The sequence below is a fragment of the Saimiri boliviensis genome, chromosome 8 (assembly GCF_048565385.1).
Source record: "Saimiri boliviensis isolate mSaiBol1 chromosome 8, mSaiBol1.pri, whole genome shotgun sequence".
NCBI lineage: Eukaryota > Metazoa > Chordata > Mammalia > Primates > Cebidae > Saimiri > Saimiri boliviensis.
The window spans coordinates 99,440,803-99,462,843 of record NC_133456.1 but is presented as its reverse complement, the minus strand read 5'-3'; the positions used below and the strand labels follow the sequence as shown (position 1 = coordinate 99,462,843).

Sequence of the window (22,041 nt, the reverse complement as noted above, 5' to 3'; positions counted from 1 at the left end):
AGGCACTAATTCCCCCAGGCCTGTTGGAGATGGTTACACACTCAGCAGTGGTTAAGACCTGCAGGTCTTCGGAGTGCTTCCAAAACCTCATCTCAGGCAAGAGCGTCCAAAATACAACATGAAATTAGTGGTAGTGCTATGGATAAGGAAGCCAGTCCCCCTAAATGATAATCTATGTACATGTAACACAGACACACAGACACACACACACCCCCCCCCCCACATACACACACACACACACACAAATGAGAGGGTGCGTTCATTTGAAGTTAACTGCTAGGAAACAAAATGTGTCCATCACTTTGTACTAGGCATTGATGTTCTCACATCCAGGGGTCTTTGATGCACAGGGATCTTTTATTCTCCTTGGCATGTGCAGTGTATGACAGCTCTAACAAGTTCTCTATCTATTCCACATGGAAGGGGAAGTGTAAGGCTTTTTACAGAAAAGAAAGAAGTCAGGATAATTTTTATTCTAAGATCCTGTTTTCCTTCTGGTCTCGTCTAGTGGAGAGGCTAAAGCATTATAAATGTCCACTTAGCCTTCTCCAGAGACTGTGCTGCTCTCACTTCAAAGTGTAAGATTCTCCAGATGTATTTTTCGAATGAAGACATGGCTGGGCGCAGTGGCTCACATCTAATTCCAACTCTTTGGGACGCCAAGGTGGGCGGATCATGTGAGGCCAGGTATTCGAGACCAGCCAGGCCAATGTGGTGAAATCCCTTCTCTACTAAAAATACAAAAATTAGCCAGGTGTGATAGTGTGTGCCTGTAATCCCAGCTACTTTGGAGGCTGAGGCAGAAGAATTGCTTGAGCCTAGGAGGTAGAGGTTATAGTGAACAGAGATAGAGCCACTGCACTGCACTCCAGCCTGGGCAACAGAGCAAGACTCTTGCTAAAAAAAAAAAAAAAAAAAAAAAAAAAAAAGATACATTTCCATATTTCTGTTGCTAGTAATATATTAGTGTATAAACATAATGTTAAAAAATAAACTGATGACAGTTGCATGATGTATCTTAAATGCAAATGTCTTCCAGACCAAAATTACTAGTGTCTCTAGAGCAATGATATAAATAACATGTGCTTACTTTTCAACTTATAAAAGTTATGACAAGATGAATGAGTTTTTGTAGTTTCATAAATACCACGTCTCAAAACAGCTGATGAATATTTGGGACTCATCTATGCGATGCTTACATATGGTTTTGGTAAGGTACGCATTTTGTCACACTTCGGTGGTTTGCAAAAAGAACCACCAATGATGAGGTTAAGGAGAAGCGTACAATTTGCCTGGGAAGTCAGGTACGAGAGAATTCTCCTAACATGTAAAATACCTGCAATTCTGACATCTTAGTACATTTGCATGAAGGGAACTGAGGGCTAAAAAAGGAAAAGGCAATGTATTGTGTCCAACAAGAGGCCTCCTTTCAAATTCCCATTTTGGTTACACACTGTTTACTACATCTGAAGATGAAATTGTTCTCTCACTTCCTTTTCTTTTGTTCCACATCTGACCTCTGAAGACAGGCTACATGTGTACCCAAAGAGGAAGAACGTATTTGCAGCCTGGAACACTGCACCTGCCACGTTAGGTGGAACAGAAGTCTTCTGTCTTGGCCAGCAGTGCTGGAGTTCAGTCCTACATTCTGTGTGGTAGGCCAAGAAAGAGGCAGTCATGTGTTTTAATATTTTGACTCTTCATTGAAGTCAATATGAGTGCAGGATGAGGTGCTTTGTAGCTATTGAATATATCTATCAAATAAGACATTATAGCTCCTGAAAAAATTTATCATTTAAAAAAACTTATTACTGTTCTCAGTTCTGATTCTAGGCAGCCACTATCTTGTACTTTTTAGGTTGCACTCGTAATATGCCAGATTTTAAAGTAGCCCAGACAGTCATGAGGACCTCTGAATTTTCAGTCTAACTTAATATTTCCTGAAAGCTCTGCCAAAGCTGCAGAGGGGGCACGCCAATTTGAAGTGTGTGTGAAGCTGGGAAGAGACAGGGAGACCTTTGCCTCTTTCTGTTCCAGATTAGGATACATAAGGAGTCAAATTTATTCTGGGCTGTCCTTAGCTAGAAACTGATAGCCCAGGCAACTAACTCCTGGCCTCACTGGAAGTTGTCTTAAAGTCGAAGAACCTGTCCTCGTAGGGAGTAGGAAGGGAGGGGGTCAGAGACAAACTAAGGGGCTCGTTTGCATATATTTCCCAGGATCAATCATTTGTTCATATACCTGGCTTTATAAGCAGATCACAACTTAAAGTGTTTGTAAAAAAATTACCTCCTTTTTCGTTTTCCAAAGATGTTTTTAATACGGTTCCTCAGTGGAGGCCAGTGGTGGAAATACCAATAAAACCTGCTGTTCGGAGAGCCAGTCCTCCCTGGGTTCTGCATCCAAGGCTCTGTTGTGCTGAAACCATCCTTTTCCTGTGTGCCATAGAAGCAGTGGTTCATTCAATTTATTCAGCGTAAAGGATATACTAATTGTATCGTTAAATATTATTCCTATTTGCATACAGAGGGTAGAAAAGTTGAAGTGTTGTTAAATATTTCTGGGCCCCTGTTCTGTCTCCCTAACTGAGTTATAATTTTAGAGCCAGGTGGTCAAGAGTGTTGGCTCCAGTCCCACTGCCTGGGTTTAATATTGAGCTTTTCCTTTCACTAACTATCACTGCATTATCCAACCTTTCCAAGCCTCAACTTAGCCATTTGTAAACTGAGAGTTATCATAGTACTTCTCTGTAGCGTTATTATGAAGATAAAGAAGATAGTACCCAAAGTGTTTAGCAGATGTGCCAGGCACACTGGAAGCGGAAAGTAAATGTTATCTATTATCAACGCATGTGTCCTTTGGATAAGAAAGGCATTTCTACTCTATCAAGAGGCAAAATACTGTAAAATCAGATTATCACAGGTACCTGGACATCTTCCTTTTGGTGACCCAAGTTGATGGGGAATTGTGGAAGGTAGCGGTGGTTTGAAGCTGTTTTCTCCCTCTCATCTCTTAAGGGAAAAGAGAAAAGAAGAAGAGTCGCCTGGCTCTGAGAAAACCAGGTCAAGCTTTGTTTCCCCTTTAAACATTCTGTGTATAAATGCATGTCATGATTCCCAGAATTTCTTCCTGACAGCTCCCTGAGTTAATGGTCAAGGAAGATTTCTCAGGCTAGGCATACAGAGGTCTGCCTCAGAAGAGATCACCAAACAGTTCCTATTTTTGGCCTTTGGCTTAGAAAAAGGGGACAAACTGCTTTTTTCAAAAACTTTCTGGGACACTAAACAACTTTTTTTTTTTTTTTTAAGAAGAGGAGATTGTTTAAAAAGGAAACAGCCTAGAAGGCCCTCCAATTTCACTCTATTAGGATATACTGTTTTTCTCTCACGTCCTTGTTCTTAGACATTATTCTTCTTATTTTTCTAGTTTGTCTCCCAGAATATATAAGAAACATAAAGAGCCAATAAGAGGGCACTGAATTTTTCCATTGGCTTCTTGGCCATTATCTGGGGGACTGATGTGGCTGTTGCGGCTGGGGTTTTACTCTGCAATGCCTCAGAGCTGTGCGTGCGTGCGTGTGTGTGTGTGTGTGTGTGTGTGTCTGTGTATGTCTGTGTAAGATGAAGTCAAATCTGGGCGGGTCCAGCTTGGACTGGGAGTGGAATCTGGGCCATAAGTTGACAGAGGAAAAAGCATGCAAAGAGTTTGGACTTTTGGATTCTCTTTTCATGGCCAGGCTTGCTGTTTCATCTCTGCCTTTAACGCTTTCTCATCATATTCTTAACTGTAAAGCCAATTCATTAACTTAAGGTTTGCCAAGAAGGCAGCACTGCTTCTGAGAAGTGGAGAATGAGTAGTTCCTTCTCACCACCCTCTCAGTCCCAGCTAGCTACACTTCTGCCTATACGGCATCTCTCAGACTCATCTCTTCTTCCCTATCCTCAACTTTCTCCTCTTGCGTTTTGAGAATTCTAAAATTTTCTACCAGCATGCCTATCTTCATTTCTCTTTCTTCTTCGGTTGTAGGAAGCCATTCCAAATTTTCTCTACTCTGAGGCTTCCTGGTATAGGACACATATAGAAAGTACTTTCACTTCTAGAGTCTCACTAAGAAAGGAATTAGCAGTTTTGTTCATAACTAACAATCTCTTTTCCCTAAAAAGCAATAGTAACAATAACAATAATAGTGTCTTAGTCCATTTGGCATTGCTTTAACAGAATACCACAAACTGTAATTTATTTTTTAAAAAGAAATGTATTTCTTTCAGTTCTGGAGGCTGGGAAGTCCAAAATCAGGCAGCTGCATCTGGCGAGAGCCTTCCTGCTGTATTGTAATGTGGCAGAGGGTATCACATGGTGAGACAGAGCAAGCATGTTAGCTCAGGTGTCTCTTCATTTCCTTATAAAGATATCAATCCCATCATGAGGGACTCATGGTGACCTTATCTAATCCTAATTACTTCCCAAAGGCCCCAGTTCCAAATACCACCAACATATGAATTTGAGGACTAAGTTTCCAGCACGTGAAATTTGGGAGACATATTCAAACCACAGGAAATAGTAACACACACAAAATTATAAAGAATCTACTCCATCTCTGTATTTTTTAAATGTCAAATAACATTTCAATAATTTAAGTAGGTGCTGAAAGACCTTGGACATAAAAGCATTTCATTTTAAATGGTCATATTTATACATATAACAGTTCATGAAGAAGAAAAAAACTTTTTTTTTTTTTGAGATGTATTTTCACTCTTGTTACCCAGGCTGGAGTGCAATGGCGTGATCTCGGCTCACTGCAACCTCCACCTCCTGGGTTCAGGCAATTCTCCTGCCTCAGCCTCCTGAGTAGCTGGGATTACAGGCACGCGCCACCATGCCTAGCTGATTTTTTGTATTTTTAGTAGAGACGGGGTTTCACCATGTTGACCAGGATGGTCTCAATCTCTTGACCTCGTGATCCACCCGCCTTGGCCTCCCAAAGTGGTGGGATTACAGGCATGAGCCACTGCGCCCAGCCGAAGAAAAAAACTTCTAATGAAACACATCAAAATATATACCCAAATGTGAATATTCTTGTGTTCTTTTATTCTATCATCATAATTTAAAAATATACAATTTATTTCTTTCTTTTAGAGATAGGATCTTGCTATGTTGCCCAGTCTAGCCTATAAATCCTGAGCCAAGCAATCCTCTAGGTCAGCCTCCTGAGTGGCTGGGACTACAGGCATGTGCTACAGCAGCCAACTTTCCTGGAAATTTTAGTTATGCATAGGAAGGTCATATTGTATTTTAATAAAGGGAAGCCTTTGGATCAGAGCAATCTGGGTTTAACAACTGACTTAGCTATTTGCACCCTAATCCTGAGCAAGCCACTTAACCTTTCTAAGCACTGGCATCCTCAGCCCTACAACGACCCTCTTTTTTAATGAGTATTAAAGGAGAAAATATAGGCAAAGCGTATGGTACAGTACTTAGTACATAGAAGGTATTCAGTTAAAGATAATCCTTGTTTGTTGTGTGCCAAAAATATAGAATCGGCATTAGGACAGAACAAACAGCGCTTCTGTTCCCATGGAGCTTATAGACTGGTGCAATGGCAGAGTTAACTAACGGCATACGGAGAACATTCCCCACCTTGGTTCTATTTCGCACGGAAGAATGTTTCCACGCAGCACAAAACAAGAGAAAATAACATAGTGGCAATTACCTGGTAAATTAATCAAAGGAAAAGGCCAGCCTTCTCTCTTTGCACACATTATACTCAGTGGCCTGTGACAGGTGCATAACAGTTAAACTTGAGTCTTGCCCCCAGAACCCTGTCTTACCAGTCTCTAAGTCTAACCTATTCTGTTTTTTTTGAATCCAGTTCCTTCTGTAGAAGGCTTTATAGTTTATAGCATCCTCTGTTTGGCCTGACTTGCCAAAACATCCTCTAGTCTAGTTTACCTAGATTCCCTTATAAAAATATTTATTGAGCACTTACTCTGTGCCGAGTGCTAAGAATAGAAAGATGAAAGAGAAGTGCTACGATACAGGTCTGCATATAAAACCTGGGATTGTGAGGGAACATGATTATATGAATGTTGAACTCAATAGAAAGATCTGTGCTGGTAAAAAATAATTGTGGGTGAATGAATCTCTCTGGGAAAACTGTGGAAAGAGAAAAGAAAAGAACACTAAGAATTGGACTGGGAGTCTGAGCGTGGGGCAGAAGGAAAATTTAAGGTTAGGCAGAAAAAGAAGAATCACGGAGACTGAGAAGAAACAACCTGCAATATAGAAAGAGACACAGAAAACAGGGAGGTCAGGAAAGCCAAGACAAAGAATTATTTTCAGAGGGAGAGAGGGTTCCGAAATTTCTATCACAACTGAGAAACGAGATGAAGACAGTGAAGTGTTTGATTGAGAACTTTGATGTCCTTGGTGACCATATAGACATAGTTTCTTTTTCTTGGGGGAGGCATAGTGGGAAGTAATTAAAAAATTTCTTTTAAAATATTTAGATTCACTACAAGGAACTCAAACAAATTTACAAGAAAAAAACAAACAATGCCATTAAAAAATGGGCAAAGGACATGAACAGATACTTCTCAAAAGAAGACATTCATGCAGTCAATGAGCATATAAAAAAAACCTCAACGACACTGATCATTAGAGAAATGCAAATCAAAACCACTATGAGATACCATCTCAAGCCAGTCAGAATGGCCGTTATTAAAATGTCAAGAAACAACAGATGCTGTCAAGGATGCGGAGAAAGAGGAGTATTTTTACACTGTTGGTGGGAATGTAAATTAATTCAACCATTGTGGAAGACAATGTGGTGATTCTTCAAAGATCTAGAACCAGAAATACCATTTGACCCAGCAATCCCATTACTGGGAATATACCCAAAAGAATATAAATCATTCTATTATGAAGATAGGTGCACGCATATGTTCATTGCAGTACTATTCACAATAACAAGGATATGGAATCAACCTAAATGCCAATCAATGATAGACTGGATAAAGAAAACGTAGTATGTATACACCATGGAATCCTATGCAACCATAAAAAGGAATGAGATCACGTTCTTTGCAGGGACATGGATGAAGCTGAAAGCCATTATCCTCAGCAAACTTAGGCAAGAACAGAAAAGCAAACACTGCTTGTTCTTACTTATAAGTGGGAGCTGAACAATGAGATCACATGGTTACAGGGAGGGGAACAACACACAGTGGGGCCAGTTGGGGGATGGGGTGGGGGGAGAAAGAGTAATAGGAAAAATAGATAATTTGTGCTGGATTTAATACCTAGTTGATGGGTTGATAGGTGCAGCAAACCACTGTGGCACACTTCTGTCTTTGTAACAAACCCATACATTCCCTATATGTACCCCAGAACTACACATTTTTTAAAAGTTCAGATTTAGGGGGTACACGTGCAGATCTGTTATGTGGACATATTGTGTAATAACCAAGTTTGGGCTTCAAATGAACCTGTCATCCACGTAGTGAACATAGTATCCAATAGGTAGCTTTTCAGCCCGTGTCCTCACCCCTTCCACCATGCTTTTGGAGTCTCCAATGTGTATTAATACTGTCTTCATTTTCATTTGTATCCAATCTTTAGCTCCCACTTACTTATTTTTTAGAGAAGAGATCTTACTGGGCCACCCAGATTAGAGTGAAGTGGTGCTATCGTAGCTCACTGCAACCTCCTGAGCCCAAGCGATCCTCCTGCCTTAGCCTCCCAAGTAGCTGGGATGACAGATGTGCACTACCATGCCTGGATAATTTGTTTTTGTCTTTTGGGGGGCTTTTTTCTGTCTTGCTATGTTGCTCAGGCTAGTCTCAAACTCCTAGCCTCAAACAATTCTGTCACCTCTGCCTCCCTTGTGCTGAGATTACAGTGTAAGCCACCTTACCCAGCCAGCTCCCACTTATAAGAACACATGGTATTTGGTTTTCTGTTTCCACCTTAATTCACTTATGATAATGGCCTCCAGCTCCATCCATGTTGCTGCAAAGGACGTGATTTCATTCTTTTTATGACTGTGTAGTATTCCATGTTGTATATGTACATTAAAAAAATCCATTCCACCCTTAGTGGGCACCCAGGTCGATTCCATGTCTTTGCTATTGTGACTAGTGATGCAATGAACATACAAGTGCATGTATCTTTTTGGTAGAATGATTTATTTTCTTTTAGATATGTAAATCCAGTAATGAGATTGTGGGGTTGAATGGTAATTCTGTTTTCAGATCTTTGAGAAATCTCTAAACTTCTTTCCAGAGTGGTTGAACTAACTTGCAATCCTACCAGCAGTGTATGAGCGTTCCCTTTTCTTCACAGCCTTACCAACACGTTACTTTTTGACTTTTTAATAACAGCCATTCTGACTGATGTGAGATGATATTTCACTGTGGTTTTGATTTGCATTTCTCTGATGATTAGTGGTAATTAGCATTTTTCAAATATTTGGTGGCCACTTACATGTCTTTTTTTGAGAAGTAATTGCTCATGTCCTTTTCCCACTTTTTAATGGGGTGTTAGGGTTTTTTTCCTATTAAGTACCTTATAGCTTCTGGATATTAGACGTCTGTTGGATGCATAGTTTGCAAATACTTTCTGGACACAGTTTCAATGGAATAGGGGAATCAGAAGCCAGATCCGAATTGGTCGAGGAGTGCATAGGATGTGAAGAAATGGAGAAAGGTAGAATGGGCTACTAGAAGACGGAAGAGAGATAAAAACAGAAACACTAAGTATCATGCGCCAAGTGACAGCTGGTGGTGTATATTTTAGGCAGAATGGTGCGCCAGCTACCTATGGGGGCTCCGGAGCCAGACAGCCTTGGCTTTGAAAGCTGAATCTACCATTTACTTTCTGTGTGACTTTGGTCATTATTTCACCTTTCATACCTCAACTCCTTCAACCGTAAAATGGGGATAGTACTAGTATCTTCTTCATTGAGTTGTGAACATAAAAGGGAAGTTCCTGGTATGTAGTAAACGCTCAATACATTCTTTTATTATTCTCTCCAAAGTGCTATGGAAATACAGCATAAGACTTGATTGATTCTGTTAGGTAAGCAGAATCAGAAAAAAATTTATAGAGGCATCATGAATGATGATCATAAAAGGAAAGTTTTTTTTTTAAGGTGGAGAAAAAAATCAAAAAGCATGTTTGAGAAATGAGCATGAATTATATAAACAAAACAAGTAAATGTGAAATCACAGGGTAAATTTGGTCCACAACCACACCAGGAATTTGGAAAGACCCATTACTAAGAGATAAAGACTAAAATTAATTAATATCTTTAGTGAAGGAAAACTATGTAGTAAATTTAATACTATTTTTTTGGGTTAGCTTTCTATTTTCAGAGCAATTTTCTTGGCTTCATTAATGCCTTCATTCTTGATTACAGCCCTTGTATATATCTGGATACGTCATAGTGGCCTCCTGAAAAGTTGCTTTAACTGAATTGTGCTTTGATGTGACTTAACTGAATCAAGCTATTTGTTTGTGTCAGTAGATCAGTAAGAAGCAGCCCAGTGAAATTCATCATCATAATTTACTGTAAGGATACTGTTGAAAATGGGCCTCATTACCTTGCATAGTATTCAGTTTATAAGGATGCTTAGGAGACTGTCTTCACAGTCTTGACATAAATAATAGATGTGCTTCAGTTGACCAAATGGTTTGATTTTATAATATAGGCACCATATTCCGTCTGGGCTTTCTGAAGACTGTTAGAAAGCTTAGAGAACATTTGTAGTTCACCCTAATTTAAGTACTGTAAATTTCATGTACTGGACTAATTCTGGTGCCATTTATATTCCTGTTCTCTATGCTTTTTTGCATGTGCTCCTAAATAATGTTCTTTTGATATACTGTAGGTATCTTTTAAAGCTACCTTAAATTCTTTTTTGAGGTAGAATACTAGTTTAAAAGCATGATATCTGAAGTCAAAATGTCTCCCTCCAAATTCACGTTTCACCACTTGCTGGCTGTACAACACTGGGCAAGTTACTTAATGTCATGAAACCTCAGTTTCCTCATCTGCAAAAAGGGGATAGCAGTTTTTACTTCAGAGAGTTTTGTTAGGATTAAAGGAGATAAGTCATGTAAATTACCGAGCACAATACCTAGCACATAGAAGCACTCACAAATTCATGTCCTCATTGTTACTAACATTACATAATCATGATATAAAAACACACATATATGAAAAAATCCTGTTACAACTGCTGGGAAATTAAAATGATCCTGCTTTCTTCAGGTTTATTTGAAATTCACATGCCTTGATATTCATGACAGGGAGCCAATTTCAGGAAGTAGATTTGGAAGCATTAACAACTTAAATCAGGCAAAAGATTAAACTTGACAATTAGCATCAGCAATAGATAGCTAAACAGAAATACAGTGCTTTTTCTATTTGTGTCTGTCTTACTACATATATAAGTTAGTGTTCTATCTTTATGCTGATGGGCCTATTTACATAGAAGTTCTAGAAGCTAAATGCAAAAGATTATTCTATCTTGCAATTTAAATGAAATATTGCATAGATAATTTGAGACAGGAATTTTCCAGACAGCAAGAAATAGTTCTTAGCAACATGAAAAACCAGAAACAATGCTAGATCTAATTCTGTATGAGCACGGCCATGTGCTGAGTGTCCCATTTCATTTTTAAGGACATAGATTTAATTTCATGTGACAATCTGGCATCAAAGATTTCCCCTGGTCTTTTTACTAAATAGCCTAGTAAATATGAAAATGCAATCCCAATAGTAAAAGATTAAATTTGTGATACTCTACTTTCAGAGCACCCAGGGTTATTATGAAGGCAATAAATAAACAAATGACATTAAGGAAAATGCCAACAGATATGTTGTGTGATATAAACACATCTAACACATAACTAATGAGAATCTTATGTGCACAATAAAATGTCAGTTTGTATATCTAGCTTGTTTCCTATACCATTTCCATCTATCATATTTATCAAAGAACTATAATAACATTTCAGGGTACTATGGTAATTTAATGTAATATTTTGTTCTTTTTACCAAGGCAAGAGGAAACACTTTCAACATGAATAATGGGGTTTTATTTTCTTCAATACTGTCCAAGACATCTTTTGAAGGACTCTTTAAACAGTTAAAGTTAACAAATTTACTTAAAGGAATATGGATATAAAAACAATTCTTAGTAACCTATAACTAAATATTTAAAAGTTATTTTGTTGTGTATAAAAAAATAACAAATGACAATTTACTATGCAATTTGATTTGAAGGCCGAATTTATTAATATTCCTAATGAATTCATCTATTTACATAGCACAGCTTATTTTAGCTCTCGTGCTGTTTTAAAAATAGAATATTTATCTACTTTAATAGCACATGACCAAATATTCTCTACTTAAAGTTCATTTGTTGCTACCAAATTCTGCTTTGTGGTTTAAGAAAACTACATTATAGATTTGAGGAGTGCAGTGGCACAATCTCAGCTCACTGCAACCTCCGCTTTCCGGGTTCAAGTGATCCTTGTGCCTCAGCCCCCCAGTTAGCTAAGATTACAGGTGCACACCACCACGCCCAGAAAATTTTTGTATTTTTAGTAGAGACAGGTGTTCTCCATGGCCAGGCTGGTCTTGAACTATTGGGCTCAATTGATCTACCTGCCTTGGCCTCCCAAAGTGCTGGGACTACAGGTGTGAGCCATTATGCCAAGCCTTCCTTTTATTTTATTAGTTTTCTTGAGCAACAATTAAAAGGATGAAATTCAGGGCATCTTTAATCATATGTTTCAGATTATTAGCCAAACATTGGATTAGTTTGATAACTTTTTGGATGTGCTGCTATCTGCCATGAGCGGACGTCAGAGACATTAAGAGTCACATGTTGGCCAGTTCAGTGGTTACCAAGTCACCTTGGGAAGGACTGCTCATCCCCTTTCCTTACATTTCTCATCTGTTCCCAAGAGAATAGGAATTCCCATCCTATCAGAATGGTGTTATATAAGTCCATTCTCACACTGCTATAAAGAACTACCTGAGACTGAGTAATTTATAAAAAGAAAAGCTTTCTAATTTACATATATATATATAAAGGTCGACTCACAGTTCTGCAGGCTGTACAGGAGGCATGACTGGGAAGGCCTCAGGAAACTTACCATCATGGCAGAAGGCAAAGGGGAAGCAGACACATCTTTACATGGCCAGCAGGAGACAGAGAGAGAGAGAGAGAGAGAGAGAGAGAGAGAAGAGAGAGAGAGAGAGAGAGCGAGAAGGGAGAGGTACCACACACTTTCAATGAACCATATCTCATGAGAATCTATCATTAGAACAGCAAGGGCAAAGTCTACACACATTATTCCATCACCTCCCTCCAGACCCCTCCTCCAACACTGGATTTATAATTCAACATGAGATTTGGGTAGGGACACAGAGCAAAACCATATCAGGTGCTCATCAAACTTCTCAAATGCACTTATAAAAACAATTCCAAAAATTAGAATAAAAATTTTATTCTAATGTTTAACTTAGAATAAAAGTTAAAAATTATTCTAACTTTTCTGTTATTTTTGTTATTTTCATACAAGTCAGGATTATTATTCTAGCTACTGGACAGAAAAACTATAGAATATATGCTTTTCTAAAACAATGAATGCTTTCCTAATGTCAACTCTGTCAGCCTGGTTAGCAAAGAGACTCTGTCAAAAAAAAAGAAAGAAAGAAAAGAAAAATCAATTTTGGAAAATGAATTACTCTCCCTAGGAGGATAGCAGTTCCCATATATGAAAAAAATATATATTTAGAAAAAGAAACTTAGCAATGGCTAGATGTAATCAAGCTTCTATAGATCAAAGCCAGTTATCAGTGTGGTTGACAAGCGCGATGAGAATTTAAAACATTGGGTTCTCTGTGCCTACCAGCAGAAATTCCAGAATCCTGCAACTCCCAGATGTCTTTTCTCTTGCAGTATCCCAGAGAGCTCACACAATGTCTTTGATGGTGATTTAAAATGTCTGGAGGCACCTACAGATAACGCCCTCCTCAGCCCCATGTAGTCTTACTCTGCTTCTTTTCATGGCTGGGGGCAGATGCTAGGGTTTGCCTCTGCATGCTGGAGGTGGCTCTCCAAAGTCCCTACCCTGATGTCTGTTACTTCTCTTTAGCAGAAGCATCCGCCTAGGGTGCTATACTCCTTTAGTACCCAGCACTTCCTCTGGAATTACTCTTATGGTCCCTTCTAGTATTCATTCAATTATCTGTCTTTTCTTCCAGACTGTAAGCTCTATGAAAGTACAATCTGTTGCTGTCTTTCGCACACCCAGAAAGAGAGAAAGAGATACTTAACCACATTTTTGCTTTGCCGTGTTGCCCAGGCGGGTCTCAAACTCCTGGCCTTATGTGATCCTCCCATTTCGGCCTCCCAAGCAGCTGGGATTACAAGTGTGAGGCACCACGCCCAGCTGCTTAACCATATCTGATGAACCAATGAGGGAATTGCTTTTGCCAGTGCTTTTTCAGAAGGGCAGAAGGCTGTCCTCCCATCAGAGCTGTGATTCTTCACAGGCTCCGAGAAAACCACATGGGCCCTTCATACCATGGGAATCTTTGTCAACTTCCTGTGGGTCTAGGTTAGATGACATTTGAGAAAGACAGAACAGTCACTTCTGCAAAAAATTAATCAATGCCCTAAGTGAGAGTCCACTTTGACCCTTACCTTAGAGCAGCGTGTGGCTCATCTACAGCCAATAACGTGGAATTAGAGGTGGCTGCTGTCCTTCCACTCCTTTGGATAGTCTTATTCCAAGAACTGAACCATCAGGCTCAAAATATGGAACGAAAAGAAATGATTCCGGCGTCAGACTGCTGAGGCTGAAAGCCAGCTCCATCATTCCTGGAGGTAACTGTGGGCAAATTAATTTGTCTCGATAAATCTCAATTACTTCGTCTGTGAAGTGGGGCTGTACTAGTCTACCACACGTGGGTGTTGTAAGGATTACAGCAGATAAACCTTGCAAAATATCTGACACAGTGTCTAGCACAGTGTGTACTAAAATGTGAAGTATCATTCTAGTATCATAATCTTACTGTAGCTAGAAGAGGCCCTCATATGCTGGAAGTCCCTGAAATGTGCCACAAAAAGGGCTCACTTCTGGAGATTTTACACACACATACACACACACACTCGCACACACACACATACATGTTAATATAGTCAAACAAGGAGTTAGCATACTTTTATTGGAAAATGAATTAGTTGAATTAAAAAAAGCAAAGACATGTGTGCATCAGAAGTTCATGACCTAACCAGAAATAAAACCCCACACAAGCAGAAATAGTAAATAATCTATTCCCCACTGCCGCCCCGCCCTGCCCCTGCAAAACAAAAAAACAAAAAAACAAAAAAAAAAACAGGCAATCTCCTTGGCTGCCGTCCCACTGAACTGCAGCAACCTCTGTGACTGAGGACACTGCTCTTTGCCCTGGTGTCGCTTCTTAGCTGCTGTGAGATGGGAGACCTGGGAACACATTTTTTTTAAAAAAACGGAATGAAAAACATATCAGAGTCCCCAAGAAATAAAAACTTAGTGTCTTCTACGGTGACATGGGCTTCTGAGTACTCATCTCTGGAGGCCAAAATACCCTAGCTCAAGGATGAAAGGTCTATCCCATCTGGAAGAAGCCCGAGGATTTCTTCAAGAAGCATCTGCCCAGCTCTTCTCTGTGCAGATGGTAGCCTGGCCAGTGCCACAGTGAGACCAAGGGAAGGGCCCTTTACCACCACGCAGCTTCCCTGGGGAATAGAACCTGTTTGCAAGCTCATGAATATCGATGAGTTCAAACCATACTTGAAAGAGTCAGAACATATTGCAAAAGGCAAATTGCAAGTTGGTTCCTAAAGCCTGGGCAAAGGAGCAAATCACCTGAGCCCTGGGGCTAGGCCGAGGCTGGCACAGCACCTGAGCCTAAACAGGAGGGTGGGGAGAACCGTGGCTCAAACCTCTTGTGGATCAAGAGGAGAGGAGGAAGCAGGAGCCCAGGACCTTTTAGTTTACAATTGAAGATGTAAATTTCCAATTCTTTGTTGCTACCATATAGAAATAAAACTGATTTGTGTATGCTGACCTTGTATCTTGTGACCTTGCTTAAATTTGCTTCTTAGTTAGCTGTGGTTACTTTTTGGTAGATTCCTTAGGATTTTCTGTATCAACAACCACATTGCCACTGCGTAATGACAGTTTTACGTATACATTTCTGAAGACAGGATTTTTATTTTGGTTTCTTGCCTTATAATATTAACTAGAAACTTGCATTGAATAGAAGTAACAAAAGGGAACATCTTGCCTTCTTCCCAATCTTAGGAGAAAATAATTCAGTTTTAAATTATGGTATTAGCTGTAGGTTTTTGGTGGATTTCCTCTATCACATTAAGGAAGTTTTCTCCCATTTCTAGTTTGCTAAGGATTATTATTACTATTTTTTAAAATCATGAATGGGTATTTAAATTTGTCAAATGTTTCTGTGAACCTTTTAAGATGAAACTATGTGAGTCATATAGTTTCTCCTTTTTAATCTGCTAGTATTATAAATTATATTTATTGATTTTTGTATGTTGACTCAATATTATATTTCTGGGATAAACCTGCCTTGTTCATGATGTATTCTTTTATTATGTGTAGCTGGATTTGATTTACTGAAATTTTGTTAAGGATTTTTGTGTCTGTGTTCATAAGAAATATTGGTCTGTAGTTTTCTAACTTTTAAATTTCTTTTTCTAGTGTTATCAGGGTAAAACTAGCTGCATAAAATGAACTGGAGAGTTTTCTTTCTGTAGTTTTGTGTAGGATTGGTTTTATTCCTTCCTTAAACATTTGGTAGAATTCATCAGTCAAGCCTCTGGATCTACAAGTTTTCTTTGTAGAAAGGTTTATGACTACATCTTCACTTTTTAAAATATAAATAGGAATATTTAAATTATTTCTTTTTGAGTGAGCTTTAGTTGTTCTAACCTTTCAAGGAATGCATTTTTATCTAATTTGATAAATTTATTCATAACTTTTTTTATTATCCTTTTAGTAGTGTATTGAAATTGTTCATTCTGGGTACTTGTAATTGTGTGTTCCTTATCTATTTTTCTGGTTTAACTTGGCTAAAGATTTACCAGCTGTATTTTCAAAGACTGACTTTTGGTTTCATTGATTTTCTCTACTGTTTGTTCATTTATTATTCTATTGATTTCTGGTTATTTCTTCCCTTCTGCTTACTTTGAGTTAAATCGCTCATCTTTTTCTAGTTTCTTAAGGTGGAAACTTAGATATTTAGTTATAAAGTTTTCTACTTTATAACATAAGTATTTAAAGTTACAAATTTCTGGCCAAGTGCAGTAACTCATGTCTGTAGTCCCAGCACTTTGGGAGGCCAAGGTGGGTGGATTACCTGAGTTCAGGAATTTGAGACCTGACTGGTCAAGTGGTGAAACTCTGTCTCTACTGAAGATACAAAAATAAGCTGGGCGTGGTGGCTGTAGTCCCAGCTACTCCAGAGGCTGAGGCAGAAGAATCGCTTGAACCTGGGAGGTGGAGGTTGTAGTGAGTCGAGATTGTATCACTGCACTCCAGCCTGGGAGACAGAGTGAGACTTCATCTCAAATAAACAAAAACGTTATACGTTTCCTTTTTAGCACTGCTTTAAATGATTCCCACACTTTTTATATGTGCTGCTTTCATTTTCATGCCATTCAAAATATTTTCTGATTTCACATGTTATTTTTTTTTCTTTTTTTAAATAAGATGGAGTTTTGCTCTTATTGCCCAGGCTGGAGTGCAATGGCACGATCTTGGCTCACTGCAACCTCCACCTCCTGGGTTCAAGCGATTCTCCTACCTCAGCCTCCCAAATAGCTGGGATTACAGGCGCCTGCCACCAGGCCCAGCTAATTTTTTGTATTTTCAGTAGACACGGAGTTTCACCATGTTAGTCAGGCTAGTCTCGAACTCCTGACCTCAGATGCTCCACCCACCTTGGCCTCCCAAAGTGCTGGGATTACAGGTGTGAGCCACCATGCCTGGTCGTGATTTTTAAAAATTGTTGTCAGAGAATATACTTCGGAAATTAATCCTTTAAATGTTATTGAAACTTGTTTTTTGGACCCAATATGATTTTTCTTGGTAAATTCTCCATGTACACTTGAAAAGAACATTTATTCGGCAGTTGTTGGGGGAGTGTTTTATACATGTCAATTAACTTAAGTAGTTAATAGGGTTGTTCAAGTTTCATGCATCCTTATTGGTTTTCTTCCCACATATTTTAACAATTATTGAGAGAGGAGCATTGAAATTTCTAACTGTAATTGTGTCTATTTCTTCTTCTACTTCTATTAGTTTTTGCTTCATATATTTTGAAGCCCTGTGAGCATTGTGTTTTCTGCTTTCTTTCCCATTATGATCCCCTAATATGAAACCTACTTTGTATCATATAGCCAATTATCTTACTTTTGCTTAATGCTTGCATGACATTATGTAATTTTTTTGTAGCATTTTGGGAAATGCTTTGTTATTCTTCTTTCTTTAACCTGTCCATGTCTTTATATTTAAAGTCAGTTTCTAATAGCATACATATAGTGAGGTCTTGCTTTTTTATCCAGTCCGACAATCTGTCATTTAATGGAGTGTTTAGACCATTTACATTCAACAGGAATATTGATATAGTTGGGTTTCAATTGACCATATTGTATTTGTTATCCCTTTGTCCCATCTATTTTATATTTTCTTTTCCTTTCTTCCTTTATTCATTTGTACTAATCAAATATTTTTTAGATTCTATTTTCTCTTCACTATTGGCTTACTAGCAATACCTCTTTTGTATGTTTTTTTTTTAGTGGCTGCTCTAGGGTTTACAATATTTAACTAATCACAGTCTACTTTCAGATATTATATCATTTCACGTGACATGTAAGAACCTTACAAAGCAGACTTTCATTCTGCTACTCCTGTCCTCTGTATCATTGTTGTAATATAGCTTACTTTTGTGCAGGCAATGAACCCCACAGACTTTGTTATATTTGCTTTACATAGTCAAATATTTCTTAAAGAGATTAAGTTGGAAATGTTTTCTTATATTTGTAATTTCCAGAGTTCTTTATTACATTGTATGAGTTAAAACTTTTATCAGTTATTTTCTTTCGGCCCAAAGAGATTCCTTCAACATTTCTGCATTTCTGCTGGTGATGAAATTTTTGATCTCATTTTACTAGGAACATCTTGCTTTTTCACTTTCTTTTTTGGTACAATATGATTACATTTATAATATTGGAACATGTATGTTTAAAAATGCATAGAATACTTGCTTCAGCAGCACATATACTAAAATTGGAGTAATAGAGACAAAATTGGCTTGGCCCCTGCACAAGGATGACATGCAAATTCAAGAAGAGTTCTACATTTTTGTATTTAATGCACTAAACTGTGCACTTAAAAGCAGATTTTATGTTATATATATTTTACCACAATGAAAAACATAGACATGGATCGAGAAATACATGTATAAAACTGTTAATATTGGCTTACTCCTTGGAAGAGGAGGTGGAGCTGAAAGATGACTTTCAGAACTTTTAAATTCCAGTTTTTAAACTTTTATTTGGAAATTATTTCAAACATAAAAAATTTGCAAGGGTTTACTCAGATTCACATACTGTTGACATTTTACCCCATTTGCTTCACCATTTTCACTCTCTTTCTATACATACATTAAAAATATATCATCTATATCTACATATGTATTTGGGTATAAACTATATTTATGAAGTATTTGAGGGCAAAATACTCAGCATATTTCCTAAAATAGGGATTCTCCTTTATAACCACAGTACACTTAACAAATAAAGTACATTTAGTTCCTTTTTCTTTTAATAAACAAGTAAAAATTATATTATTGTGCACAACATGATATTTTGATATGTGTATATGCATTGTGGAATGGCCAAATAAAGCCATTTTGCATATGCACTACCTCATATACCATTTTTTGTGGTGAGAAAACTTAAAATCTCTTAACAATTCTTAAGTATATAATATATTGTTATAAACTATAGTCATCTTGATGTTCAGTTGAACTTGAATTCATTCCTCCTGTTTAACTGAAAATTTATGCTTTGGACCAACATCTTCCCAACTACTGCACCCACACTCTCTGGTAACCACCATTGAACTTCGTTTCTGTGAGTTTGACTTTTTAAAAATATTCTACATGTAGATGAGGTCACCAATATTTGTCTTTCTGTGCTTGGCTCATGTCACTTAAGATAATGTCTTTCATGTTCATCCATATTGTCACAAATGACAAGATTTCTGTCTTTTTAAAGGCTGAATGGTATTCTGTTGTGTATATACACCACATTATCTTAACACTTAAACTGATTCTGCATCTTGGCTATTATGAATAACACTGCAATGTACATAAGATTGCAGGTATCTCTTTGACGCATGGATTTCATTTTCTTTGGATGTATACCCAGAAGTAGGATTGCTGGATCACATGATAGTTCTATTTTTCATTTTTTGAGGAACGTCCATAGTATTTTCCACAATTGCTGTACTAATTTATAGTCCCACCAACAGTGTGCAAGGCTTTCCTCGCTTCTACATCCTTGCCAATTCTTGTTATCTTCTACCTTTCAGGTAATAGCCATCCTAACAAGTGTAAGGTAATAGCTCATTGATGTTTCAATTTGCATTTCCCCGATGATTACAGAGGTTGAGAGCATTTTTTTTCTTTCCTTTTTGTTTTTTGTGATGGAGTCTCACTCTGTCACTCAGGCTGGAGTGCAGTGGTGCAATCTTGGCTCACTGCAACCTCCGCCTCCCAGGTTCAAGTGATTCCCCTGCCTCAGCCTCCCAAGTAGCTAGGATCACAGGCGCCCACCACCACCCCTGGCTAATTTTTGTATTTTTAGTAGAGACGGTTTCACCATGTTGGCTTTACTGGTCTTGAATTCCTGACCTCAGGTGATTCACCCACCTTGGCCTCCCAAAGTGCTGGGATTACAGGCATGAACCACTGTGCACTGGCTGAGCATTTTTTTTTTTTTTTTTCGTATACCTAGTAGTTATTTGTATGTCTTCTCTTGAGAAATGTCTATTCAGGTCATTTGCTAATTTTTAAAATCAGGTTGTCTTTTTACCTTTGAGTTATTTGAGTTTCTCACATATTTTGCAGGCTGTTTATGGTTTGCAAATATATTTTCCCATTCTGTAGGTTTCTCTTCACTCTGTTAGTTGTTTTCTTTGCTATGCAGAGGTTTTTAGTTTAATGCAATCCCATTTGTCTATTTTTACTTTTGTTGCCTATATGTTTGCGGTCATATAAAAAATTACTGCCTAAACTGATGTCATGGAGCTATTCCCCTATATGTTCTCCTAGTCTTACAATTGTAGGTTTTCTATTTAAGTCTTTAATCCATTTTGAGTTGGTTTTGTATATGGTGTGAGATGAGGGTCTAATTTCAATCTTCTGCATATGGTTATCCAGTTTTCCCAGCATTGTTTATTAAAGAGACTATCTTTTCCCTATTGTAAGTCCTTGGTATTTTTGTTTAAAGTACATAGACTATAAATGCATGGATTTATCTCTGGGATTTTTTATTCTGTCTCATTAGTTTATATGTCTGTTTTTATACCATTGCCATGCTGATTTTATTACTATAGCTTTCTAGTATATTTTTAAATCAGTTACTGTGATGCCTCCTGCTTTGTTCTTTTTGCTCAAAAATGCTTGGGCTAATTATATTTTTGTGATACATAACATTTTAAGATTTTTTGCTATTTTTGTGAAAAATATTATTGGAATTTTGATACCGATTACATGGACTCTGTAGATCACTTTGGATATGGGTCTTAAGAATTTCAATTCTTCCAATCCAGGAATGTAAGACATCTTTCCATTTACTTGTGTCTTTCATTTCCTTCCCTCCTCTTTCATTTTTTGGAAAAGCTTAAGGATTGCTATGAGTTCTTTAAATGTTTGGTAGAATTCAGCAGTGAAGTCATTAGGTCCCAGGCTTTTCTCTGATGGGAAACTTAACTACTGATTCGATTCCCTTATTTGTTACTGGTCTGCTCACATTTTCATTTCTTCATAATTTAGTCTTACAGGTTGTATATGTCTATAAATTTATTCATTTTTTCTAAGTTATCAGATTAGTTCACTTAACACTGACACAATACTTTTATCTAATCTGCCATTGGTATTCCAATTTTACTGAATGATGAGATGATATGCTTCAGCATTTTCTTCTCTCATGTATGGGATCTAGCCTCTGGTGAGGGGTTGAATTTAAGTGTCATGTCTCCTTAGCCTCCTTTAATCTGAAACATTTTCTTTTTCTTTTCAAAATGACATCGACATGTTTGAAAAATGCAGTCTGCCCCTCCAACACCTTTTAACTAAAACATCTCTCATTTTGTGCTTGTCTGAAGTTTCTGCATGGTTTCATTTAGGTTACGCTTTCTTAGCCAGAATACTACATAAGTGAGTTTCTGTCTTTCACAATTGCAGGCACATGATACTCATTTGTTTCTCATTGATGATGTCAGTTTGTTTTTTTAATTAAATAAATCTTCATGTTTTATTTTTAAAATATCACTTAAGTTACATTTAAATATATATGTAACTTAACACTGTATTTAAATATCATTCAGAATATGTAATAGCAACCCAAGGAGTGACGATTTTGGAAATCAGCTTGACAATCTCATGAGGCATCTGGTTTTACTCACTTGAGATATGTTTTTGCTAGTACAGTGCATAGTTTTTTTTTTTTTGGCCAAATTTTGTTCACTCATTTTCATGTATATGAATATACAGCCTGTAAAATCTTACAAGTAAGCAAAATAAAAGGCAAAAATCGTATCTTTAACTTGTTTTTTTTTACCTCTTCATTATTTTTTTCCAATTTTAAATTATTTTTTCTATGCAGCCATTTAAGATTTTCTATACACATACACAATACAAACTGAAATATGGATTATTATTTTTTAATG

At 37.6% G+C, this 22,041-nt stretch overlaps 1 long non-coding RNA gene and 1 other non-coding gene across 2 annotated transcripts in view; one reads left to right on the top strand and one right to left on the bottom strand.

Annotated features, from left to right (window-relative positions):
* The window catches only part of LOC141585442 (uncharacterized), a 139,308-nt gene that overhangs the window by 11,985 nt on the left and 105,282 nt on the right, over positions 1 to 22,041 (bottom strand). The window contains exons 3-4 of the long non-coding RNA XR_012518918.1: positions 13,722 to 13,908; positions 2,290 to 2,435 (exon numbers count right to left, since the gene is read on the bottom strand). This is a non-coding gene — a long non-coding RNA (uncharacterized LOC141585442). The remainder of the gene's footprint in view (positions 1 to 2,289; positions 2,436 to 13,721; positions 13,909 to 22,041) is intronic.
* LOC120367720 (U6 spliceosomal RNA) lies at positions 18,347 to 18,449 on the top strand. The gene has a single exon (XR_005582034.1). It is a non-coding gene; the product is annotated as a U6 spliceosomal RNA (small nuclear RNA).